Consider the following 21,559-nt stretch of genomic DNA (forward strand, 5'->3'; position numbering starts at 1 on the left):
CAAAGAGATGTAATTGGGCTTTATAAAGCTTAAGTAAAATACGTTTAAAGTTCAGATCCTAGGTTGACTTTCATTGAGGAGTTTTGTAAATCACGCTGTATAACAGCACCCAACATAGCTACTAGTACCATCTCTTGTACCAAAATAGAAGAGATGTTCTCATACCTTTTTTACATATTACCTCCATTTTTTAATTTTGGCACTTACATCCCTTTGCTTCTCATTGCATCATATGAGGCAGTGAGAAGCAAATAGATGTAATTGGGCTTTATTAAGCTTAGGTAAAACACGTTTAAAGTCCAGGTCCTAGATTGACTTTCATTGAGGAGTTTTGCAAATCATGCTGTACAGCAGCACCCAAATAGGCTACTAGTACCATCTCTTGTCCCAAAACAGAAGAGAGGGTCTCATACCTTTTTTACTGATTACCTCCATTTTTTAATTTTGGCACTTGAATCCCTTTGCTTCTCACTGCCTCATATGAGGCAGTGAGAAGCAAAGAGATGTAATTGGGCTTTATAAAACTAAGTGAAACACGTTTAAAGTTCAGATCCTAGGTTGACTTTCAATTAAGGAGTTTTGTAAATCAGCACCCAACATGGCTACTAGTACCATCTCTTGTCCCAAAACAGAAAAGAGGTTCTCATAACTTTTTTACTGATTACCGCAAATTTTTAAATTTTGGCACTTGCATCCCTTTGCTTCTCACTGCATCATATATGCTCAGGTAGATATGACACATTAACGTAAAAAGGAAAGCTGCCCTCCGTATGCCTTTTTGCATAAAACATTTAAATCTGAAAATTCAACAATTCTTAGAACTCAATTACTTTCTATTTTTTAAATTAATATTTTTAAATTATAAGTTAGTATTTTTGTTGATTGATGTGCTGAAAAAAAATTATTCATGCAGAGTTCTATGTTCTCGCCCGTATTATGTAAGCTAGCACGTGTTCACACAACATTCCACTTACATAAAATCTTACTTAAGCAATCTGGCTTAGCGCGTCAGTGACCTTAAACACTCGATTAACATGTGCAAAAAAAAAAAAAAAAAATCTGAATCGGGGACCGGCAGCTCGTGCGGCCGCCATGTTGGTCACATCCCCTCTTTCCACAAATGCTGCGCAACTTTGGGGGAAAGTAGGCGTGGCCTTCGTGGGATCCTGACAATGATGGATGAGAGATCGGAGGTAAAGGGGCTACCAGGCATTATCTGCAATCTATAAGAAAAGAGAGGTTTTTCTAAAAGTCGATTGATGATTCTCGGCCAAAAAGACAGAGAAGGGTAAAAAAGTATTTTTTTCTCAATCTTCTTTTTTCCTATACCAAATGTAAAGACAGTTTCGAAAGAAGAAATCTGGAGCTCGTGTGGTCTTAAAAGAAAAAGTTAGGTTTTGGCTGCTTAGAGAAAAAAACAACATCGAAGATTTTAGCAAATAACTTTCCACCGTTGCTCATACGCGGACACTGAATCGCTATCAGCGCACCACAATTTTTGATGTGAATTTTCCCATGCACAGAACAGTGGTTGTTTCGTTTCTGCTGAAGCGGTTCCTCCAATAGTTTTTTACTCCGCTTCACTGCTTTGCATTAGAATTCCAATGCTTCATGCTTTTCAGTTTAAAAACGCCCTTTCCCGCTTGCTTTTATTTCAAGTAAAAAATGTCTGATATTGTGCACTAGAGGTATCCGCAGTGTGATTCCCGCGCTAAGAGTTCAAAGAACATCGCTGAAGGAGACGTGGGACGTTATTTTAATTCTTTACTACTTTTTCATGCACCATGAATTCATTAAAACAAATAATTTTCATTTGAAGAGAAATACCATCATCTTACCTAACAAGGGCTTTCGCTTCCTTTTGCATCACGGACTGTAAAAACATTTTGAATCGTTCAAAATAATGATAATGATCCTAAAAAGTTCCCCGCCATCACCCGACGTGGCACGGGCATGTCACCTCAGTTCTTCTTCAGTATGTATCCTAATAATGTTTCAAAAATAAATAATGTAATTTTTAAAAATGTGCCATCACTACCCAACGTACCACAGAATGTCGCCTGAAGCATGGATCCTAAAAGCATTTTAAAATAGTGATGATTTCAAAAAGTCCCAACACCACCCGACATGTTGCTTCAAACCTCCCTCTACACGGATCGTGTTGTGTGAGCCCTTTCTTAAAGGTTGAAATTCTTAGTTGTCCCTATATAAACAGGCATTTCTTCAAGGTGTGAGCTGTTTTATATTTCGGTTTCCTCTGTTCCAAAGGGCTTTTGGCAACGGCAAATCTCCTTACAGAGCTTGAGAACACATCCCATTGTATGTTGTACACTCCATACAATATTCTTCCTCTAACAGCTAGTATTTTAAGATTGCCTCTTTTTACCAACGCTTGAACAACCTACGTATCTTTTACCATAAAAGAAACTTGGTTTATGTAATTGAGTCCAAAGATATTTAATCATTGAGAGAGAGAGATCATGTGCCTTGTTGAAGCTAATTATGGCAAAACTCAAACGAACTGGGCAATGGAGACGCTTAACGTGAAATGGGAGATCTGATGAGATAATTGAAGTTCAAACAACTAATACGTCTTCTGCAGCAGCCTGTCCCTTCATAATGGTGGTAACTTCAGTAATATTCGACACACGTGTCTTAACAGAGAGTCTGGTTCCACTGCAGAATGAAGTTGGATACATATTTTCAAGAAGCATACTGGATGCACTAATATTCAACTCTGATAAATGTGAGCGTATTGTAAACGGCAAAAACGTGGTTAAATCATTCTGATGCAAATTATGTGCACCATTGCGCTGTATTCCATATGGCTCAGCCATAATAAATTATTGCGCAATGTTTGGGAACATCGCTTCCTTCTTGTTGAGTTTCGACAATACTTCTGTTGTCGGTGGTGGTGGTGGCTTGTCTATAGAAAATCTAAATTAGACTGAAGGTTTCCCAGACAACCTCGTTAAGTTCAGTGCAGTTATCTTCATAAAGGTCTGCGTTTCAGTAATTTGTTGTAGCTTCCTTTGGATGGCTGGGTAGAAAAAGAAGTTAGCGTGAGCCAGCTTAAATGCGTACTCGGGACAATAATTTGCAATGATTCTATCGGTAGTTAGTTCGCAGACTTGATGATGGATAGTCTATCAAATGTTATTGACAATACTTCTAATGCTCTGAATAGCTACATGTACACCCGACAAAGCCCGAATGAAAGGTTGCCCGTACGAGTAAAAAAATACTTTGGCGACCGATTGTTAAGCTATATCAAGTAAGAAACAATATGGTTGGTGCCTAAAATCTCCTTTTGACTCCTAAGATTTTAGTTTTTTCAGATTCTGTGCATTTCTTGGTTGAGCGAAATTATATATATCCATTTCCTAAAAAAGTATTCCGTTACCTTGAAGAAAGTTTTCCGCAAATTGTTGGATATATTCATCACAGTTGACATGAACTCTACTCATAGTCCCAATCTATGAATACAATTCCGAATGTAAGATGATTTTAAGTTGGTCCTAAAGAAATCAACTTTTGTGAAATGAACACATTGAATACAATGATAATAAAAAGATGTAATTTCCTGCTGAAATAAAGAAATACATTGACAAAAATTATTGGCACTCAAAAGACATTTAGTGTGCTAAAACTAAAAGAATTCATTCTATAAAATAATGTATAGACAAATTTAAATCATAAAATCAGAAAAAGGGCTTTGTGCTTGAAGTAATAAACTAGAGAAATGAAATATGTTAAATTGAAAAAAAAAATTGTACCAATTCAAAAGATTCAAATGGCAGAAATTAGAAGAATTCACATTTAAACTGATAAAATAAACATGTTGAAAAGGTAGCATAATCTACAAAAGATGATCAGCGCGAATGTAATATTAACACAATTAAGAATTCAAAACGTACTCAAGCAGCAAAAAGTAAATAAGAATTCACACGTCACCACGTTGGAAACATATTTATGCTGCGAGTTTTTATTTATTTTTTTTTTCATAAAAAATATTAAACATGATATCAAATTATAAATTAGAATTAATTTAATCATAAGTAATTTCAGAGAGAGAAAAAGAAATGATAAAACAAAGACGCGTAAAATTTACGGAGATTTCAAATAGAAATGATAATAGTTTTAAAAAAAAATACATGAATATCTGAACTCACCTGAAATACGCAATGAATTTTTGTGTAACATACACAATAGTAACATATATCAAGCACAAATTAACAAACTGATTACACGTGATTCGGAGGTTCAATGCTCTATGTGGGATGACTTTTCATCCTGAAGCTCTCACTTTGCATTTACAAAGTTCTTTTTTTTTTTTTTTTTTTTTTTTTTTTTTTTTTTTTTGCAACCCCGAAACACGTGTTTGCTGTCAGTTTGCTAGTTTGTGCTTAATATGCGTTGTTTACAATTGTTACTTCACCTGAAATAAGTCTTATTTATACTTTCGTAGTTTCATATTGATGTTTATTAAAAAAGCTGTATAAATCCATCCATGTGTAAAACGCGTGTTACAAAAACTTGTACAGTAAACTCCCGATTATCGGCGGCCGGATTATTCGCGGTTCGGATTATCCGCGGATATTTTCGCATTTTTTTTAACGATGATGACTTACAACTAACCGAATTTTTTTGGTAAAAATTTAAGATATGTTCTAATATTATAGTCATTAAATGTTTTTTAAACTTATGATTGTGCTATTGTTCGTTTTTAGCTTTTACATGTATTTTTTACATTCAATGTTATCGTTTTTAGCTATTCATTCAAAAGTGTGAGGGAGTGTTTCTTTTCTATTATTCGGACTATCCGCGGTTACCGTGCCATCCTATTCCACGGATAATCGGGAGAGTGCTGCATTTGTTAGTAAAAAAAAAAAACAATGTCTAAAGTATATGGTAAAGTAAAACCTGTGAAGAGTTGACCACCTCTTTAAAATGACCGCTTTTTTTCAGGCACGGAATTAGCCCTTATCAAATAAATCAACCTCTGTATGTTGACCACCTGTTTAAATTGACCACTAAAGTAGTGCACCGCAGGTGGTCAACTTACACAAGTTTCACTGTACTATCAATTTATCGTGCATGTATGGGAAACAAACTTACACTGCAATAATTTGTCCCACTACGAATTGGCGTTGAATTTTCAAATCAACTTTCGGAAATGCCAATTGGTACAAAGTATATTTTTTTAATAACTTCATTTCTTGTTATTTTTATAATGCAGAAAAAAAAAATATTGAAACACGTGTCACGAGTAGTATCGTGACAATTTGAAGTTACCGCTGGACAAATTGACTGTCTTGAATGGACATGAAACTTTAGAATTGAGAAATTAAATGATTATTTCTCCTCATTATTATTCCCCCGATTGTTTAGGTAATATAAAAGAAGAAATTACCCAAGTCTTATCTTGGGGGGAGAGGAAAGGAGACGTTCTTTTTTGCCCATAGAATTGCCTGTCACTGAATATCCAACTTTGAGCGAGAACTGCCCTCTGTCGGGGTTTTGACACACTAATTATATTCTTATTATGATGGGAGAAAAAAGAAAGGGGTGGGTTTAGTGGAACAAAGTGACGTTTTCACTGTGCAAAGAAAATTACTTTCCTAGTTTGGAAAGAAATTTCGGGGAAAGACTCATCCAAAACTCATTAATCAGCCTCCCCGGTCTAATGTCTATGTTTGACATCGCAGTTAATAATGATGAGAGGATATAAAGTCAAAATTAGGCCACTGAGAATTAATACACTGCTTTTCTACTTGGTTGCCATTTTCTTTTGATTGAGATGTCGTACATGAAGGATACACGAGTTTTGGACAGCTGCGACACTCCTACGTGACATATTTATGTTCTAATTGGTGTCTAGGTAATCAAGTGAGGGTAGTAGGGTTTAATTAAAATGGGATTTTATGGACTGTTCTCTGTTTTATACAACGTATCTTCTGGGATGTCTTGCTAAATGGGATGTGTCTTCTCACTCAAGAAAGTTCGGAAAAAGAACAAACTTAATGGTGTGTTGAACAGGAATGCGTATTTTTACGAATTCTGAACTCGATTAATTTAGATGAAACGTCTTTATGAAAATAGTTTTAAAAAGAAAAATCTTTCAACTTATATGATGGGCACTGAAAGCTCAAAATTATTCTACTATCCCTGTTCTCTGACATATTTGATGTGGGAGCTTTAGAATATAAAATGGATTATCAATAGAATTAATGATTATCTGCAATGACAGCTGATAAATTTTACCAGGGTCTCCAGCATACGGCCCGTGGGTCATATCCAGTCCACGGACAGATTTTGTCTGGCTTGCGGGAAGTTTACTATCTAATAAGTAAACTTAGTTGTTTTATTATTTAATCATATATTTTCTTTTAAGCATTTGTTAAGAAAACTAAGACCAGAAAATTTCAAAAACGACCCCTGAAAGAATTTCTTTTTTTTTTTTTTTTGAGCAATCACGATTGCTTATTGCTCTCATTTGACTGTTTTTGGCGTTACGCTGATTTTTCCCACCGCTACCCTCCGCACCATCACCGTCGACTGGCTGGCTCCTCACGATGCTGCTCCTGTAGCGAAAGCCGTATCCAGGTTGCATCCGTGTCCTACACACACGCGCATACATACACAACTACACACACACACGCGCACATACACACACACAAACACATACACACACATACACACATACAAACACTTACACACACGCATACATACAGACACCCACACATACACAACTACCCACACATTCATGCATGCACACAGACACATATGCCTACACACACATACACAACTACCCACACATTCATGCATGCACACAGACACATATGCCTACACACACACATACACAACTACCCACACATTCATGCATGCACACAGACACATATGCCTACACACACATACACATACCCCCCACACACATTCATACACACACATACACATAACCCGTACACACAAACACACACGCCTACATACATACACTCGTGATTGCGAAAAACATAATTTGAATTCAAGATGTCAAAATTCAAATTATTTTTTTTTTTTTTTTAAGTGTTTGCCATCTAAACTGAAGTATTGTTAGAGCGTTGATCCGCCTTCCCTCCAAAAATTTACAACTTGACCCTCGAGTAAAAATGGTCGTAGACCCCTGATTTAAAATAATAGCCGTTCAGTTTTTCAGAATAGCCGTTTTGAAGATAATGAATGTTAGCTATTCAATGCTCATTGCATAAATGTGTTTCGTGTAACAGTTAACAATCGAAAATTTAAAAGTTCTACATCTCTGTACCGTTATCTAATCGTAAATTGCTAATTATGGATTTGAAATGCAAAATAGTTTTTTATTCAATAAATCAATGAAAATTTCCTATTATAAAAATCACTATTAAAAAAGCAAATCAAAATCATTATTCTTTAAAAAAAAATACTTTTTCTGCCAAAATAAAAAAACATAAAAAAATCTCGAATATTTATTGCTGATCTTATAAAACAAGAAAAAAAAAATGCGGCACATCTTAAACTACTGTCTATTTTTATTCGAAAAACAAAATTAAGACTGAGTGATTCCGGTGTTTAAAATTATTTTGAAAAAAACTAATTACACTTGGTAAAACACCTCCTAATAGTTTCAGAGAAAAGGAAGCATTACTTATTCGCTAAACGTTCTATTTATCAAGAAGATAAAATAAATAGCTCTGAACATCCTATCTGAAGCATTTATATTCTAATGAATGTTTACTCGATGCAAGTAAGGGTGGAGTAGTGTTAAGTTAAAATGGAATTTTTGAACTAGTCTTAGCTTTCTGCAACAATGCTTGAACACTTTTTCACAACTTGATGTATCGCCTCTCTCAAGGTATTTACAGTGTAACAGAAGCAGCTGCTGAATAGGTATTGGTCAAATTAAGTAATGCATCATGACACCGAGAGAGTTTGTAAAGAAAATTTTTGCGTGTGTTTTTATTTTGTTCCCGATTCCTTGTTTTTTACTTTTCATAGCTATATGAGATTCTAGAGAGATGATATAGCTCGCATTTGTGTTTGAATTGTCAGGGTTCATTGAAATGAAGAATTATTTGCTATTATGAGCACTGACAGGTGATGCACTTTGGGATTTTGGATTATTTTTGAGTATATTATTCTTTAAATTCTAAATTGATATTTTTGAATGTTAAAATTACAAAAAAAAAATATTTATTAAAAAAATAAAATTTGAATAATTTTGAGCAAAGGCTACAAAATTCTTAATCTACAACATCACGAAAAATATTTATCTCATGTTTATGCCTATGACCACTGGCAGGGGAGTGCAATGAGGTGCACTATCACCCCCTGGTTTTTAAAAGTAAAATTTAATTAATGAAAAAGATACTAAGTAGAAAATGCTTCAAAAACTACAAAATACATCACAAAAATTATTGTCATGTTTATGTCTACAAGCGCAGATAGGAAGTCCATAGGGGTGCATTTTGACCCCTGACTAAAAAACTTAATTGCTTTTTATGACTAATATTAGTACTAAGGGTACTAATTTTATAACTAAGGGCAAATTACGAAAATAGTGTGATCAGAGAAGTAAAACTTACAACTTATATAATTTTAAAAAATAGGAAAATGCATCTCAACAATTGGTTTAAGCTAAATAAATTGGTTTAAGTTAAATGAATAAATACGTTTTAATAAAAACAATAATGAAATAAAATTAAAAAATAAATTTTTAAAATCTAGTCAAAAAAATCTTTTAATGATTTATTTGCAGGGTGTCCCCTACATATGATTCAGTTCACACTCATATATGCTATCCCTGCTACTTACTATTGAAGAATAATTGTTTTTCGTATTATTACTTCTTCTGTTTAGCAACCTGTAAAGAAATTTCATTTCTTTTCCATAAAGTGTTTTCATCTGATAAACATTTTTCTGATTCTTGTTCATTTTCTGGAAAAGGGTGTTGTTTCACAAAAGTGTCATTAATTTAGATTATATTATACATTTCTTTTAATTGATTCCTATGTGTTTTCAACCCTGCTGTCGAAAGTAATTTTTTTCCACCTTCACGTCAAGATTTTTCAGAAACCACAAATTTCAAAATTTTCAGCAACATATTTCCAACAGAGATCACTCACCGCGCCCATGGTAGTAGATTACTACTTCCTACCAAAAATAAAATACAAGTTTTAACCTGAATTTTTATGAAATGTTTCGTTGATCTACAGTTTTTTAGATACAGTGCAAAACAGTAATCATTAACGCGGGTAGAGTTGTTCTTCTGTTCAATATATGAATGAAGGGAAAAAAAACCCTGGTTTTGCTTTCTAAGGGAAACATATAAATGGCGCTGACGTCAGGTTCAACAGATTATCCGGAAGCAAAACAAAAATAAATAAATAAATCATGTACGCATTCATATTATATTGAATTCCATCATTTTCATCATTTATTGCTATCATCCTCATATTGAAGTAAAAGCGAGGAGTAGGAAATAGGCAGAAGAAGAAAAAGAGAAGATATTATTATGGAATAAATTAGTTCCATCAATCATCACCAAGATTTCATCATATGCTCTTATTGGTATCGTATAGATGGCAACATAGAAGATGTTTGTTGCTAACAAATGTTTTTCTTCGCAAATCATTGACTGCAATCTTTCATGCAATTTTTTTCGTGATCGTTTTTGATATGTGTGATTTGTTTTTTCTTTATATTATAAGGAAGAAAATGAAAAGCATATGTTCGATTTGTAGCATTTTCTAAGCATGGATATACAACGAAAATAGTTGTTGTATACAATGTAGAAAACACAATGAAAATGTTCAATTTGCGTATTGAAAATTCTCTTCAGTTTTTTTAGTTTGAAAATAGTTTTGAATGGTTATGCGCTAGACGTAACTAAAACAGAAGTGGGAAAAAAAATATTTATAATCTCTATTATGAATTATCTATAAAACTAGGAATTATTTCATTCCATAAAATTTTCAATAATAATCAATTTTTAAGATTGTCCGTTTAAAGATTTCAGATCTGCTCCTACAGTCCAAACGTATTTACTTTTACAGTTACAATCGGAATTGCAAAATTTCTGTGCCCTAACCACATTACAAAATTTACATAATAAATTTGCGATACAAAAATAATTTTACTCCATTAAACAATTGATGAAAAAACACTATTATGGTATGATTATATATATATATATATATATATATATATATATATATATATATACACCTGTGAAAGACCGAAATTTTAGTAATGTCAACATTCAACGGTGATTCACCGGAAATATGTGATCCTTCACTGATATCTTCGCTAAGTGGATGTTGACAATCACCGACGATTGTCCACATTTATCACGTTTCGAAATTTTACTATAACATATAGACATGAAATGCCATTAGAAACAAACAAACAAAAACGCATTAGTTGTAAAAAAAATACTAATTTCGCAGCCCAAATCAAAATGTTATTGAATATTTATAGCCAATTATATAAAACAAAAAAGAAATGTGCAAATCTTAACACAGCTTTCTATTTTTATTCGAAAACGAAAATAAGAAGAGCGATTCCGGTTTTTAAAAGCATTTTGAAAAAAAAACATTCTACTTGGGACATTGCCTTCTAATAGTTTTAGAGAAAAAGTAAACATTACTTATTCGCAAAACACGCTATTTTTTAAAGAAGGTAAAATAAACGTTAAAAGAGAAATTTATTTGAAACTGAATGATGAAGTATTTGTGTAAGAAACTGCTGTGATATTTGTTAATGTGTTTATCATTCCAGAGTTTTATTTTTTAATGTGCATGTGTATTTACGGAAAATAATTTACAGTACGTATTATAGAATGCGATAGTGATGCAATGTAACTATTCTCTTAATTACTTTGTTACTTAAAGTGTATACATTCTGGAAAAAATCATTAACTTATTAAAATGCCATCTGAGAGTAAAGAAAGATCGTCATACGTTATTTTTAAATTAACAGTGATTAAAAATGCTGTTTCTCAATCATTTAAAATGTTTATTATTGTTAAAATTTTCTGTTAGTTTCCTTTGTCAAGGGTTTTATTTTTTTATTTTTTTTTATTTTTTGTTTTATTTTTATTTATTTATTTATTTTATTTATTTGTTTATTTATTTATTTTTTGGTAATTTAAAAAAATCGGAAAAGTTTGATTAAAGAAGACAGAAATTTTTTGTCTTAACTTCAAACAAATTGCAGCTGAATGTACAAACTTAACATGTATTTCAGTTAATTTTCATGCATGTGATGATTTTCATAAGGAATTGTATGAATAAATAACGTTGTACGAATTGGCAGATTTATCTTTAAATTTATTTATATTTCACTTGATTGAGTAAAACCTGTAAAGTCTATCACCCTTGTCAGTTGACCACTTGTCTTAACTTGAGCACTTAAGTACTGCACAGCAAGTTGTTAACTTACACAGGTTTAACTGTATTGTGTTGTAACTCAAACGACCGACCATACTGTACAATTATTTATGTACGTCCAAACAGACCGTAAGTAGAACTCGAACCACTAGAACATAATCAGAGGAAGCGCTATACCGATCAATAACATGCGTACTTTAGCCAGAATTCAAATCTTTGTCCTACTCACTTCGGCTCAACCAAAAAACATTAGTCAATGTGGGCGACTAATGTTTTTTGCATCAGAAGTGCTTAGAATTATATCCCATATGCATCTTATTCGTTTATTAATCGTTTCAAAAAACTTGTGCTCGTAAATTTAGCTAGCTTCTTATTGGTGCACTTTATTTTGTACAGACTACGTTTTATTAAATAGGCGGAAAGTTCATATTGGATTATTAAAAGTTGATGTTGAAAAAAATACCCCTGTTGTGCTATATCCATACCTGTTGTTATGTGTAATGTACGTTAGTTTTTTATTTATTTATTTTAATTTTGTGCTATTTCCTTCTTTTGTCTTAACTAACAAATATTTTTTTGTCTTTTAAGGTTGAAAAACTTACATATCTGGGTAAGTTATTATTATTATTATTATTATTATTATTATTGTTATTATTAGTATTATTCCAGCAATAAATTCTGCAACTTTTTTTTTTCTTTAAATGAAACAGTAATTGGGGGAAAATAGACTACTGTTTAAGATAAATAAATACCTTTGTGCTGAATAGTAAAGTCAAACCAAACAACGTAAGTATCTACTTACGTTGTTTGGTTTGACTAGACTACTGTTTGTTTATATGGATAATAAAAGGTTTTAATAACTGAAAATAGTGATATATAATCACAAATGATTTAGATGAATACATAAAGAACAAATATCTTAATAACAAACAACATACGTGTTCCGCAATCGTATTGAAGAACATAAATCATTTTTTTTTCGCTTTGTTTGCTCTCGTTATAAACGATGTACTACACTTTTTTCCCCCTGCTGATTAACTTTGAAAACTGTTTGAAATGAAGATTTAGTTAATTCAGATGCCAATGAATCGGAATCTGGCGAAGGAAATGAGTGCTGCAGCGGACAAACTTCACAGTTTTCTTCTAAACGTAGCAGAGAATATTTCAAAAATGGGAATCCATGCTCCCTTCTCCAATGAAATTTCTGGAAAAGAAATTTGAAGCTGAACCGATGCTTCATTCAAAATTATTTTTTCAGAAACTTTTGAAAAATAAATTTGTAATGTCATACAATGTGTCATTTAAAATATTTTTTGTACTTGCGAGGAAAAAATTTTTTTGCGTACATATTAGCGCTCCATAAGAAAGTTTGGGTCCCTATGGCATGTGCGTACTGTGGAAGTCAGACTTTACGTCAAGTAACGGTAGGGGAGACTGTTGTACTTTGACCATGGTGTACCTTGCGCCATGCACTCTAATCAGCTAGCGCTTTTACCTAGTGAGGAATCACGATACTATGTCAGGCATGACAGTTTCTCCACCTGCCAGAGTGAGTTGTAGGTTGAAACTCCAGCTTTTATGTGAACAGTGATTGTTCTGTGATTTGTGCAAACAAAAGTAAATAATTCCAGTGTTACTTAAATGAAATTGGACTTTTAAAGACTAGTGTTACCCAACTGATTGACCATTATATCTATTGCCTATCTCTCGGTAAGTGTATTCAACATTTAGTCTTTACTTTTACGTAGCTGTTTGGTTAGGGTAGCCACTTTTGTATAAACATGCACCCTCGTGTACCTTGAAACCAAGCTTCATCTTGTACCTTGAACTACTGAATCAAATTACAATAGGTACAATAGGTTGTAGTGATTTTTTTTAAGGTAGGATTTCATAATGCCTCAAAGTAAAACAGGATTCAAGAGGGATCCAGTAGATGTTGAGGCATTGCAAAATGATATTGAAGCAGCAAAAAGTAATGATCCTGGCAAAAAAATGACTTTTGGAGAATCCGAAAAAGTATTCAAAGTGAGCAGGTGAACCATTACTAGGCATTTAAGAAAGTTGAATGAAAGTGGGTCCAATAAACTTGAATACAACGTAAGTTATGCAGTTAAGCAAGTATAAGAGATCTGTCTCAAGGTACACGAGCATCATGTCCCATGGACCAAATTACATAAAATTTGTGAAAAATATACAAAAAAAGAAAAATATTTTTTTACAATCCGAAATATTTTTTTACTTAAGCAAAAAGGCTTGGAGTTTTTTAATAACTAAAAACCATAAAAATTATTATTATTATTATTATTTTTTTGAAAACCAAAAAGTTTTAGAAGTGGTCCAAGGTACAATAGTCTCCCCTATAGTAGAAAAAAGAAGCAGCGCACGCCAAATTGCCAGCCAAGCTGGCACAAGACAGCAACAACATAAGGAAGTTTTTATCCATTAGTGCTAATTAGTGCTACTTCAAGATTAGTTTTTGGATTACGATTGATCAAAAAAAAAAATTAATTCACTTAGGTCTTTAGGCTATTAAATCTTTTAAATTTAGTAAGTTTGAAAGATATAATAGCCTATATTTGCTAAAAAAATAAAATTTACTAAATTTAATTTGATTATTTAAATTTAATGTAATTAGTTACAATTAATTTATTTTAATTAATTAAAATTTCAAAAAAATCAATATCTAAAAGAACTGAATAAATTAAATTTTTGCCCTATACCCAATATTCACGGGAGGGGGAATAATATTCTTGTGTTTAAACTTTGATATATTAATCTTTAATGAACCTTAGAAGAGTGATAACTAATTAGATATGGATAACAGTTTATTATGGTTTTTGCAAAAGCCACATAAAGGGTTAAAAATTGTGCAAGAATCGTGGCAACTAATGTCACTAGTGTAAGACATACTGCAATGTGCTTCTGAAAATGCTTGTCTTCGAACTGTTTTGAGAACGGTTGACATTGTCGAACATTCAACGATCGGTATAAAAAAATTGGGATGGGAGGAGGGTGGAGCAAGCTGATGATGGTACAGGCCGTTATTTCCTGACCTCAACATTTAGTAGATCATACGGAAAGAAATTATGTACTGAGTATCTTACCCTAGTATCCCCTAGGCACCTCAAGAAAAATCCAATCATTCCCGCGGGAAAGGGAAAAGAAAACAAAATCTGTGCTCGGAATACATTTTATTTCTGTGAATCTTGGAGTGTAAGGGCGCGTATGTACGTGTGAGTTATGAAGTAGGCTCGTAAGCTGGTCACGTCTTTTAAGGTGCTTTATTCACCCCCTTTTCCGAAGTCCTTCACCCCCCCCCCCTTCTCTGTCCTCTTATTTTCAGACGTCGCTTGAAAATTGAGATGTCACCGGCTTGCACGAACTTTTCCGTGACGGGCAAAAGTCAGGAAAACGTTCTCGTTGAAGTGAGGGTGGGTAAAGCGTGCGGCAAAAAAGGCAAAAATGCCCGAATTTATTAACTAAGAAGTGGTTTGGGGAAGGGAGGGGTAAGGGTAGTTTCGGGCTTTCCGCCGGTGATTGGCCGCTGATGTTGTGTACTGGTGGGAGGAAAAAAAATGGAGATCATATTTGAGGGAAGTGTCATGGAGATTAGTCTGCGTCATGTACAGTAGTTGTGCTTGCACGGTTTCGCTTGGCGTGTCCATGGCTATGAAATATTCAAAACGGAAATTTTGTTCTTAGTTTTGTTTTCCTTCCGACTAGCACGTTCACGGCAGGGAGTGAAAGAAAATTAAAAGCTGAAAATCAAGACATATGCTTCATTCACTCAAGCATTTTCACCCTCCGAAATATACTGCACACGCCATTTTTTCGTAATTATTACATAATACCTCTTGCTTTCTTTTATTAGATACTAGCGGTACCCGCACGTCTTTGCCCGTAGTAGAAAATAAAAAGGTCATTTGTTTCGCCTGTATTTTTACAAATAATGGATGATAAATTTCTCGCCAATATATCTATGGTAATTTTCTCGTCCACATTATAATTTACTCGTCCATGTTATGATAATTTGCTCGTTAAAATGGGCTTAGAATTGAAATAGAAAAAGAACAAAATCGAATTTTTCGAAAAATTGCCTCGAGGTGCTCACCCTTATGCTACGCACTAATTTTGTGCCAAATTTCATGAAAATCGGCCGAACGGTCTAGGCGCTATGCGCGTAACGGACATCCAGAGATACAGACATACAGACTTTAAGCTTTATTATTAGTAAAGATAATTACGTGAGTGAGAAAATACTATTTGTTGTGATTAAAAACTGTAACAATTTAAAAATTGCTATCATAGATGCTTGCTCTTGAGTTGCCTTGAACTGTTAACATTCAAGAACTTTTGAAACGTGCTATTGAAAAACATTTACAGTGCCTTTGTACGGTTAGTTACGTCTGAAAAATTGTTTTCCAATCAAGTAATGTTTTTGCAATAAACAAACATATTTTTACAATATAGTAGAAACTACTTCTGGGAACAGAGAAAACGTTTTCTTTGTCACGACCAAAAACTTTTTTGTGCGTGCAAATGTGTACATTCAAGTCTTTTTGCAATGCACTTGCAACACTATTCGGCATTATATAGGAATGTATTTGCTACAATACACTGGAAAATCGATTCGTTATAAATACCGTTCTGTATTATAATTTGGTTTTTTTTATCTTGTCTGTTTCATAGTGTAAGGAAGGATTTTTTATAATATTCAGCGAAGCAAACTTTATCTTATAATTGATAAAAATATTTTTCTTATACGAGAGTAATATTATTTTTCAACATAGAAAAGTATTTGTTATCTTTATACAGAGAAATATGTTTTACATTCTGCAGCCGGTTATTATTTATTGCAAAAGCAAATAACATTTTAAAATTAATTGCCGCTTCTAAACATTCCACTCAAAATCAGAGCTATTACGGATTAAAAGCATCTTCTACAACTAATAAAATAACTGAAAAATCTCTGTCTCTGGCAAACTAAGTCATTTACTAAAATCCCATCAGAAATAAAGAATTAAACGAAAAAACATCATCGAACTAATAAAATAACTGGAAAAAAGAAAGCACATCTACCTGGAGGCAGGAGGATAAAGAGACATAACGCACCGCGCACAAACTTTCCATCCTTTGGAAGTTAATCCAATATGACAATGCTCCTGGGAGTAACATTTTATCTGGCGCGCAGTCGCTGCCATTTGTCAAACGCTGCCAGATAGGACTCGTAATATTTCTTGGCCCGCATCGGCAGCGAAAAAAGATGGAACGGAATGGATAATAATAATAGTAAAAGGGAAGAGTAAAATGAACGAGTTTCTTCCTTTCGCTAAAGATTACGGTAATAAATTTGAAACCAAGTACTTTGTTTCCCTTTCGCTCTTCTTCTTCTTGGAACGTTTGGCGAGAAACGAAACTTGACTCAATGTTGGTAAAGGATTGTTGCCAATGCAAACTGGTAACGTTGAGCTTTGCGTCAAACGCAGTGGGAGAGAAATGGGTTGACTTTTCAAGTTTTGATTTACAGATTTTTTTTTTATTACTTCAAGGTTTATTTCTACCTAATGTAGGAATTGTATACTTTTATGTTTTAAATTGAAGTATCATTGGTTTCTCCAAAATTAGTTTTTTGCATTTTAACGTTATCACCAACCAACTTTTGAAGTCAGCCTTGTGCTTTACAGAAAAATATTTTCATTTCAGTCAGTTTTCACAAAGGCATAATAATTTCGTTGTGATTACAGAAGTTTGCGTTTATATATCTCTCGCCCTTAAAACTAATTTTACTGTGGTTGTTGCTGTCCAATGTCTGTTTTTGATTAATTTTTCTTAATGATTTAAATTCTTGTTTTGTTGGTTTCTTCAAATTTATAGTTTATGTATCTTGTCATAATCATCAGCTTTTAAAATCATCATTATGCTTTTTTAAAATATTTTCATTTCAAATTTATGTCACTGTGAAAACTGAATGAATTAATTCTACTGTGGATGCCGCTGTTGAATTTGTTTCGGTTGATTATGAAATTTTAATATGTACTCTGGTTTAATTCCTTTTGTTTAGTCATGAAATTAATTATTGTTGTTAGTTGTAACAACCACTGACTTTTTTGAACTGTTTCTACTTCATTTATGTAAATAACTCCAGTGCTTATCCGCTTATAAAAATATCGAAGATTTTCAACTTTAAACAAAAAATGATCAATAAGAAAGAAAAATTCCTTTTTTTTTTGACTAATTACACTACTTTTGATAAATTCATTTTAAAAAGCAGAAGAAGGGTATGGATAATCTAGCATCACTAGTTGAATAATAATTCATCTGAAGCGGCAGAACAATCAACTTTTCATTCGTTTATTTCCGCTGCACCTTACGGCAAGAATGACTCAAGATTACAATTTATCCCAAAGAATCTATGATAATATTGGAACTACAGTTTTTAGGCTTAAAGTGGAGTTTACCGAGATTCAACCGAACATGATTCTCAATTTCTATGATGATGTTCTCTAAAATATAAGTAATGGCAGTAAATCAACCCTTGGAATTTTCCGTCACCTTCCATGTTTACTTTCAAGTAATAATGCCTCAATGTTTCGAGATAATCCTTTAAAATTAATTATTACGTAAAGATCGCTTTCAAATCTAAGAAACCACTAATGAGTAAGATCTTCAGCATGTTATTTTTGAATTTAATATTTATCCCTATTTCAAATGACTGTCGATTCATGATTTAGCAGTGAACTTCGAACCTCGACCATTCAAATAATTTGCAAGTGATTGTTTCTGGCGACATTTCCGACAGTTGCATCATTGGTTAGAGTAATGTGCCTTCCACAAACAAGCAAAATTACGTGAATTACAGCAGAATTGCAAGTATTACGTAACTGAATGATTTGCTAGGAATTCTAAATTTTGTTTATGTAATAAATTCGACATTTAAAATAACTTTTGCTCTTGGTAAATACAGAGCAAAAGTATTTTCATTGTGGATAAATTGGTACATGCATATTCCAAATGTGTCAGACTTTCGCTATAATGTTCAAAGAATGATTTTGTAGCTTGACAAAATAAAAGTATTTTATAATTAGGAAAGCAAAGTGTCTGCTAAAGTTCTGTCAGTTTACATTAAAATTTTCATTAATTTACTCCAAATGTATTCAAAGTATTCAATGACACCCTTTCTGAAATAATTTTCATTATTTCGTCTGTTTGCTTTCATCTTTCAGGCACCGCAAATGAAACTAGGTGCTTTAATCAGCCCAATATAATTCCTTTTCGTTCTTTTGAATTAAATGAATTTTTCACTTTTCTCGTTTAACGAACTTTTAACACTTTTAGATTATCGGTTCTCCCACTTTCTGATATTTCCCGTTCTTCGCTTGAATTGATGTTGCAAAATAGTTTGTGCGAAAGGCAACAAAGACTTCCAGTGACTGGAAAAGTTTCCATTACATTTTAACACGATGTTCCAACCTAATTAAAGAAACATTCAAAACTATCGTTTCCACTGTGTCCAATGCTATTGCTCTGGTAAATTCTTGCGCATAAGTAATTTAAACATGAAACTATGTTTTAAATATGAATATTTCTAAAATTTAAGCATGACTGAGATGTCACTCAATATTGCACCTATTCAAGTAATTTAAAAGGTCGGGAAATGACGCTCGAGTGTGTGTCTATCTTCTCGAAATTTTCTGAAATGTCCCCTTTTTTATCGTACTTTTTTTTTTAATTTTAGAAATCAAAAATAAGGTCATTCCACGAAAATGTCAACCTGCAGGCCAAAATTTCAAACTCAATCGATATTAATGTGTTATACATAATTTTAGAGATAACATTCTTAATTTTTGAATCTCTTATAAGGTTTTTCAAGATGGATGCCGTGCGTAGAATAATTACTGTTTGAAGATCTTCAACAACAACATGTAAATTTTAACTATAAAGCATTCAAGAAACGTGACCTGTAATTTTTTAAGCATACATTCGATGGTTTTTTTTTTTTCTTCAATTATTGCTTACATTTGATATTCTTTAGTTTCTTTCATTGAATTTTAATTTTTTTTTCTCGTTGAGCCTAATTTGAATTCTGTGTTAAACGGATTGTTACGTTCGTCACAAAGCGTCGTATTTTCCCTTCCACACTTTGTATAGGATTATAAAAAGAAAAATTTTTGCTTTCTTCTCTTTCCAAGAGCTTCCTAGAATGCATTTAAAATGTTGAATTTTTATTAAATTATTTACACAATTAGCTATCAGCGTAACGAACTTAACATATTGATTGTGAAGAATGTAATCGCTTGAAACAAACACTGCATCTTCGAACGTTTAGTTCCATAACAAATTAATGAAATGTATGTTTTGAAATAGCTGTTTTTTTTTCAATGATATTGTATAATATTTAGTAATTTTTGCAACAATTAACTCTATTTTCAACACATATTTGTGGAATTTTCATGGTTGCATTTTATTTAAAAATCGGCAGCTCAAAAAAAAAAAGAGTTGAAGCAGGGCAAGAATGGCAGGTAAACGAAAAGAAAATGACCAGAAAAAAAGCAGCAGAGCGTATGCGATTATTACGGCGAAAACACACACACACAACGATAATAAAAAAAAAAATCAAGAAGACTGAGGAATCAAAAGGGAGAAGTCAGGAAATGAGAATCAATTGTAGAGAAGCTAGTAAGCTAGCTTTGTATAGAGTTGTAAACCAATGCAACTTCACCTTTCTCAACATGCTATGTTTATGGAAAGATTCAAAAAGCACGCTCTTCCATGTAGTCCCAGGAAAAAATAGGCTTTTATATATTATCTTGCTAAATAATAATAATATCGGAATTATTGTGGCAGAAATGAAAGTCAAAAAGTTCCTGAAAGAAGCTTTCTTGAAAAAACAATCCTTACAATGGATATTGTTTTCGTAAAGAAGATTACATTTCTTGAATCTTGATAGCTTTCTGGAAAAAAAGTGTTCCACTTGTGTCTGAGGAAAAAAAAGTGTGTTGTAAAGACTCAAGACATTTGTTATGTAACCTCGTCTACTTGCTATTTTATTTGTGCGTATATAATATTTACCTGGCTGATTTGCACATCTTTGGGCTTGTGGTTTGATCTTATTTTAATTTTCCTCTACAATGTGGTTTCAATACATAAATACACACACACACACATATACATACATATATATACATATATATAGTGATATAACAGGTGGTTAATGGAACAAACACGATGTATGAAACATAAAATGTATAGTAAAAGCAAAACATCAAATGAGGCTTAATAACTTAATCAGCATCTTTTTCATTTCTTCTACCAAAAGTGTTTAACTGAGTTAATTTAATCATCTTTAACACACTTAGGGTATCAGTTCTTCCACTTTCTCGTATTTCCCACACTCTTTGCTCTAAACTTTGCATTGAGCCTTTGAAATAATTACCTAGCGGAAGGCACAAAAGGTTCCGATATCGATAAAAACTTTTTTCCAAAATATCATTATGCGATATATCGATTTATGAGCCCTGCTGTGAAGCAAATTTTAATTGATTTTATTTAACCGATGTGTATGTCATCAGCAAATATCATTTTTCGTATCCTTTCCCCCTGATTGGTGAGATCTCATTAGCTCGGTTTTATTTAAATTGGCAATTTAGCTCAAAGTATTCTCTTTTTCCTTTGTTTTAAAGATTTTTTTTTTTTTTTTTTGTCTATAAAGCAGTTTTATTTAGTGATCTGCTTCATAACTTAGGAATGAAAAAGGAAGTTGAAAAAAACTGGATTTGAATATGCTTATCAAAGGAAACTTTAGAATATTCCAGAAAAAAATTTCAAGAAATAAAAAACTCCTCTGCTTTTCTGTAGGCCATCTTTCCGTTGACATATGTAATTTAAATGTCAATTGGTTATTGTGTCCCTATTTAGAATCATCCTTTTTTGCTATTATTGTACTGTACTGTCATCTAACACGTTTGAAGTGAAGTAAATAATTCTTAAATGAAATGTATCAACAAAAAAGGAGATAATCCTTTCTGGAGTTAGAGTTAAATAAACGGATCAGGTATTGCCATGATCAATGTTGCTTTTATAGCAACTATTAAGAAAATAGAAACCAGTAAATAGGTGTCAATATTCATATACCCCTTCAAAAACAAATAAGTGTT

The sequence above is a fragment of the Uloborus diversus genome, chromosome 4 (genome assembly GCF_026930045.1).
Source record: "Uloborus diversus isolate 005 chromosome 4, Udiv.v.3.1, whole genome shotgun sequence".
NCBI lineage: Eukaryota > Metazoa > Arthropoda > Arachnida > Araneae > Uloboridae > Uloborus > Uloborus diversus.